We start from the raw sequence: 7,214 nt of genomic DNA, 5'->3' as shown, positions 1-7,214 counted from the left end.
CCCACTGTGGCGCTGTTAAACTGCTGTCAAATGGTGTTATTATTAACGTCCGTGTTCATCAGGTACATTTTAGTGATGTGAGATAAAGTATGTGTGGTGGCTAACCTGTGACGGTTCAATATATATCGCTGGTGTGATTGTCGATTGTTTCATGTTTATTTACTCTGTCGTTATCTCGAAAATATTCGTAATTAATTCTGTTTCTTGAGTCTCTGTTTTGTTGAAGTATAATAATGAGTAAAAGTAAAGTTATTAGAAATCCTCTGAAGGCTTTTAAGAAAAGGAGAAATGTTGGAAAGCCAAAGGTATGTGTTATTACTGTAAACAATAAAGACGATAACCAAGTGAGTGAACCTAACCTCTCAAGTACACTTGCCCATAGCAGTCAAAGTGGGAAAGAAAATACTTCACAGAAGAAGCTTGGTTCAATGAGTGAAAACTATGAATGTTTTATGGGCGAATCGGATGTGAATGAAATATTTGATATGTCGGTTCTCAAAGGAATTTTTTTCAAACTGTGTAAGATGTATTCATTGTAGTGAAGTTGGTCTGGAACTCTCCATAATAAAGCACGTTGGACTTGCTAGTGAAATACAACTGAAATGTGATAAGTGTTCATACATGACCACCTTTTGGAACAGTGTTGCAGTAACTGCAACTGAAGAAAATGGTAGCAAAATCTACGAACACAACAACGAGCGATGCTTGCTTTAGACAAGGAAGGCCTTCGGGCTGCAGACAGGGCTGTAAAGAGTCTAGAAATACAAGCAAGAGTAAACAGGAGGAGGAACAAGAGGAAGCTGGAGGAGTTTGCAGAGGATGAAGATAATCCATCCTATGGACCTGGAATGCACTAAAAAGTTAATCCAATCTTCGTCGCTCGATTCTCAAAACTTTTATTTTCTCTTTCTAATTACATGTTTTCTAAGGATCTTCCAAACATATTTGTTTCAAACTTTCAGTAAATGTTACACAGTACCTTCTGCATAATTTAACACAGCCTTTTTCCAAAACAACTGTATATTTTTGAATATATAAATAAAAAATTGCAAAAAATGTTGTGAATTTTCATTACAATTGAAAAAAAATCATCTTTAATAACTGAACTAAAATTTTGTAAAATCCCTGTGTTAAGTTGTAGCCCATGTTCCAATAAATAATCTGTAAAACGTTGAACTTCCTACCTCAAATACTTTGTGAGGAAAGATGTAATTTATAAGCGTTATTTTAACATTGCAAGTATAGGGCGTTCCGGAGCCCCTTAAGCAAGTATTTTTCGTCATATATGTTGTTCATTTTCATTGAATTTGGACTTTGAAAGCTTCCAACGCTTTCTGAATTTACGATGACTACGTAATTGGCGTGCTTCAGTAAAAATACCCTGAAAATATTCCGCCTTTTATATAAAATTTTGACCAATGTATGAATAATAACGCGATCTGAGTGCTACGTTATTCATACATTAAGATGTAGGAAGCGCTTTCATAACGAAAGGAGTGACTTAAGGGGAGCTTCAGTGAATACTTTAAGTGAATTCAACATTACGATCTCCACACTCTAGCCTCCTGAAACAATATGAATGTATACCTGCATCCCACATTATAGAAAGGATGCTTGCAATGACGATGTAAAACCTCACGTTGTTTGGTTTAACACCTATTCGCAATGAACATAGACCACAATAGTCACTCCGTAGTTCTCAGCAACTCAAACCTTCTTTACACTTGCTGTAAAATGAATTCCAGAAACTGAAAATATTCCTGCTGCTGGCAACTTATCTGGAAAACGGTTCTGCTCGAGGCAGAATGCGAGTATTAAATTGTGCTCGTGTCAGCTAACGATTCAAGTAAAAATACATGAGGACATGCGATCGGCCCATGAAAACAATTTTCGTAAATGACTGTGGGATGAAACTAATTAAAGAAAAACTTAGAATAACTTCCTATTATTGTTCAACAAACAAGTGAGAAATTGCAGTAGCAAACTTACAGTGTCCTATGATGAACCGCATAGAGTACAATTTCACAAATATTTTGAGTTAGAACAAAAAGAGACCCCCACATGAACTTACTTCTCCATAGTTAATGTTAAATAGGTGGGATGGTAACGTATGCCACGACCTACATTCACGGATGAATGAATGAATAAATGAAAATCCGATAGTGATTTTTTAACATGGAAAAAAAGCTTCACTCTTTTAAAGCGGAATTTACCTTCGTATAAAGCTGAAAATTCGGAGAAAGAAATGTTACGCCAATGCACACTTCCATGTAAAAATCTCATTATACATTGTGTTGTAGCACAGAAATGTCCATCGAAATGAAACGTCAGAGAAAGTCACCGAATTAGAGCGGATAACGTCTTGATGATTCATCTAGCCTGAAAAGAAAGGCTAGTGACATTGTTTTGTGTTGCGTTGTGGGTGGACACCGTTTAAAACTCGGCCGCGCTGACACAGGATATCTATGCGCTGTGTCAGCGTAAAGATATAGCTTCTCTATGCAGCCAAACATTATATCATTGTCAGCAGACGAAATGAGTGCATAGCGTTTCTTAGCAGTTCGCTTATGAGTAATAACTCGCGTGCAGGTAAATAATCTGAAGGACCTTTTTTAATGGACGGCTTTTTAGTTTGTTAAAGATGTATCGGGAATGGAAACAGAACAACAGAGAAATTTCAACATGGACCACCAGTGTAGCAATATTCAGGTATTTTATATCTCTATAGTTTACTTTTTACTAGCGCTCATATGTTTTTATATAACAGTATAACTTCACTAAACTGCGAGTGCTTCAACATGTCGTGGTGAAAAGCCTCTTATAAATATTGGAAACACCGATGATGAAATTTCCGATGGGAAATACGTATCGTAAATATACATCTAAAAAACCAAAATACAGTTAATCGACAAAATCTCAGCCGCGCGGGATTAGCCGAGCGGTCTAGGGCGCTGCAGTCATGGACTGTGTGGATGATCCTAGCGGAGGTTCGAGTCCTCCCTCGGGCATGGGTGTGTGTGTTTGTCCTTAGGATAATTCAGGTTAAGTAGTGTGTAAGCTTAGGGACTGATGGCCTTAGCAGTTAAGTCGCATAAGATTTCACACACATTTGAACATTTTGACAAACTATCACATATAAAAATGGATATACTATTCACTAGGTGAGAGTGCGGACCTGTATCAAATTCCTTGTGGAAGTCAAGGAACAGGCTGCCAATCTGGGTACTGCTATTTACAATTGATACAGAAACAGAGCGGTCTGAGATTCATAGTATCATTGCGGAATGCACTCGGATTTCCGCAGGCGAGATTTCCAGTGTTCAATCATTTCATAATACGCGAGTATATAGCATTTGAATGAAAGCGTTTAATTTTTATGTGAACCTGGTCAAAATACTCTAGCAGGTGGTTTTCATAGTGGAATCTATGAAAATGTATGACCAGTCTTCAGTCGTTAAATGTAAGGTTCTTAGAAAGCGTGAAGGTAAAGTAAAACCGGGTCAGCGGGCGCTGAGGTGGATAAGCGACCTTTCTGTCCTCGCGGCACGTAGTAAACGGAGAAATGTAAGGCAGGTTATGGTTGAGCGTTACATCAACAATCAGGTCTCTAAAGACGGAACTCAAAGGATCCAGTATCAGGATGAATGGACCCGGACTGAATCATTGTTCTCCAGAACGCTAGTCACTGGTCCGTATATGGAGAATGGGAAGAAACTATAATACCTGACAGAACGCAAAATACCCCTCCCAAGCAATTCACAGCGGGTTGCATAGTACGGATGTAAATACAGGGTGTAACAAAAATGTACGGCACAAATTGCAGGACACATTCCTCGCACGTAAACGGAGGAATTATATGGGCTTGGGTCTGAAAACGCTTTGTTTCCATGCTACAGCTCATTTTCTCCAATGAGTTTCAACGAGATCTGATTGTAAATTTTCACAGTCGGCATGTGAGGGCAGACGTCAATACTCACACAAGTGCTGAAGCGAGCCACCAACAAAGGTTTTCTGTCAATGTTTGGACCGGCATTTTTGGTGCCTGGTACGGCCACACTTTCTTCACCCAGGCTCACCGGAAAAAATTATCGTAATTTCATAGAGAATGTTCTGCCTGATCTGTTAGCAGAGGTGCCTTTAGCTGGGAGTCATGCACGGTGGAGCACCTTCTCGTTTTTGTGTTACTGTACGTTAGCTTCTAAATAACAGATTCGGTGACAGATGGATAGCTAGAGACGGACCAGTTTCCTGGCCTCCACGCTCCCAGGACATAAACCCACTGGAATTTTGGGGATATTTTAAAGCTCTTTTGTATAGAACCCCAGTACAAGACGTTCAAGAGTTTCTGTGCCCGTATTATGGAAGGCTGCGAACCATACGCAATACTCTAGGGATGCATCAGCGCATCAAGACTCGCTACGACGGCGAGTAGATGTAAATGCCCACGGACGGCATACTGAACATCTGTGAAAAAGAGTTGGATGTGGTATGATGGTGCGTTCTGTTCCTGTGTGTTTCCCAAGGTTAATGAGGTGGAGAAAATGACTTGTAACATGGAAAGACGGCTCTGAGCACTATGGGACTTAACTTCTTTGGTCATCAATCCCCTAGAACTTAGAACTACTTAAACCTAACTAACCTAAGGACATCACACACATCCATGCCCGAGGCAGGATTCGAACCTGCGACCGTAGCGGTCGCGTGGTTCCAGACTGTAGCGCCGAGAACTGCTCGGCCACACAGGCCGGCTGTAACATGGAAAGAAAGCGTTTCGAGACCCATGCTTTACGTATGAGGAATGTGTTCTAGAACTTGTGCAATATATTTTTGTTACTCCCTGTTTAGATGCTCTCGTGTAGGTGCAAAACTAATGGCCAGCCGTACCAAGGCTTTCTTTTCGAAATTAAAAGTAGTGACTTCACCATAAACAGCAGATGACAGCGATTATGCAACGCCTCTCGTGCGAAACAGATTTGGTGAACTGAAATTTAAGAAATGAATAATTACGAAATTTTATAAACTGTTTCAGCGCTCTTACAGGAATCTGAACTCCAGGTTACAAACAAAAGATGAATGCCGGTTGGTTATAATTAAACTTACCCTATTTAACACGTTATAACACGAAAACTAATTACCGTACGAGCACCAAACTTGGTAGCATTAATGTCAATCACACGGGGAAGAGAAATAATGCAGAATCAGTTCAATTCAAACACTTTTACTGTGCTGCTACGGTACTTCATACCATTTCATACTGGTACCGTTACTGCTACAAAAGAGGCTCAATATGGTGCTCATCAATGTCCAGAAGAGTCTGAAAGCGCAGGATTGCATTCTACACAGCAGAACAAAGCATGTCCGTAGGTATGCTTCCTACCTCTCTTGATATACTGCGCTTTATGTCAGCACATATGTAAATGTTTCCCTGGTAAGCCCTGTCTTTCAGGTAGCCCCACAACCAGAAATCACAGGGAGCGAGATCAGGTGATAGTGTGAGCCAAGCGTTTGGAAACGATCGGCTGATAATTCGATCGTTTCCAGATGTGTTTCGGGGAACCAGGTGAAGCTCATGAACAGTATTAGGTGGAGCCAATCTTGCATGAACACTGTTGAGTTCAGTGCGTCTCTCTTCTGTAGTGTGGGTATGACGTGCTGGCGAAGCATATCGCAGTAACGCTGGCCAGTCACACTGCACGTCGTTGGTCCTTGAGCGCCAACCTGTTCAAAAAAGAATGGGCCAATGATGAACGTAGCCGTGAAGCCACACGTTACGGTGACACGTTCACCATACAGAGGAACTTCATGCACAGTGATTGGAGGTGAAGATCTCCACACTCGGCAATTCAGTGTATTCAACCGTCAGAGAAATATGAACTCCGTCTGACCATAGGATGGTCCAGGAACAACCCTCGTCAACTTCAGTCCTTGCGAGAAAGTGGAGAGCGAAGTCAACAGGTCGTTGTGCGTCCTGTGGTGCAAGCTGCTGTACGATATGGATCTTGTACGGATACCATTTGAGAATGGTTCGAAGCACCTTCCGTACGGTGGTCAGCGGGTAGTTCAACTGTCGTGACACAGCAAGCGCTCTGCCCGACGATCGCGAATTGCGCGCAGCGTTGTCTCCCATAGCAACGGCGATTACACCAACCACCTGTGGTGCAACCGGTCGTCGGTCTCTTCTCGGAGTGAAGCCCAGTTCTCCAGTTGATTCGAGGTTCTTCATCATGCTCCGCATAACAGGTGGAGGGAGAGGACCCTCCTGTAATCCTTTCAGCCAGCGACATTCTCGAAGTGAAGCTGCAGCATTACTGTAGTTTTGATAATAGAGCTTCATCAATAATTGCCCTGCTCCTTTTGTCCTTTTGACACGTCAACAAGTGCACTCCAATTGGTCGGGTGTGTGACACTATGAATCACGATGACTAATCACGCGGCAGCTAGTGGCCACAGTTGGAACTGGACGGTGGCGCTGTGACGCATGTAAATCATGCATCCCGTTCTCTAGACATTAATGCTACCAAGTTTGGTACTCATGCGGTAATTAGTTTCCGTGTCATAACTTCATAAATAGGGAAAGTTTAATTATAATCACCCAGTATTATTCAAGCTTAAAAAATGTGATTCACACTGATGTGTTACACTCTATGTCGGCAAGATTTTACCACCGTAGATGAATAATTTTGACAGTTCATTTATTTAGCCGCGCGGGATTAGCCGAGCGGTCTAGGACGCTGAAGTCATGGACTGTGCGGCTGGTCCCGGCGGAGGTTCGAGTCCTCCCTCGGGCATGGGTGTGTGTCCTTAGGATAATTTAGGTTAAGTAGTGTGTAAGCTTAGGGACTGATGACCTTTGCAGTTAAGTCCCATAAGATCTAACACACATTTATTTAGTATGGAGGCAACGGCCTTGCCGCAGTGGATACACCGCTTCCCGTGAGATCACCGAAGTTAAGCGCTGTTGGGCGTGGCTGGCACTTGGATGGGTGACCATCCAGCCGCCATGTGCTGTTGCCATTTTTCGGGGTGCACTCAGCCTCGTGATGCCAATTGAGGAGCTACTCAACCGAATAGTAGCGGCTCCGGGCAAAGAAAACCATCATGACGAGCGGGAGAGCGGTGTGCTGACCACACGCCCCTCGTATCCGCATCCTCAACTGAGGATGACACGGCGGTCGGATGGTTCCGATGGGCCACTTGTGGCCTGAAGACAGAGT

General features: G+C 42.5%; 1 pseudogene; it reads left to right on the top strand.

Moving 5' to 3' along the window:
• Positions 1-6,897: 6,897 nt before the first annotated feature.
• LOC124614123 lies at positions 6,898-7,014 on the top strand (annotated as a pseudogene).
• The last annotated feature ends 200 nt before the right edge of the window (positions 7,015-7,214 follow it).

The sequence above is a fragment of the Schistocerca americana genome, chromosome 4 (genome assembly GCF_021461395.2).
Source record: "Schistocerca americana isolate TAMUIC-IGC-003095 chromosome 4, iqSchAmer2.1, whole genome shotgun sequence".
NCBI lineage: Eukaryota > Metazoa > Arthropoda > Insecta > Orthoptera > Acrididae > Schistocerca > Schistocerca americana.
This window is presented reverse-complemented; position numbering and strand designations above follow the sequence as displayed.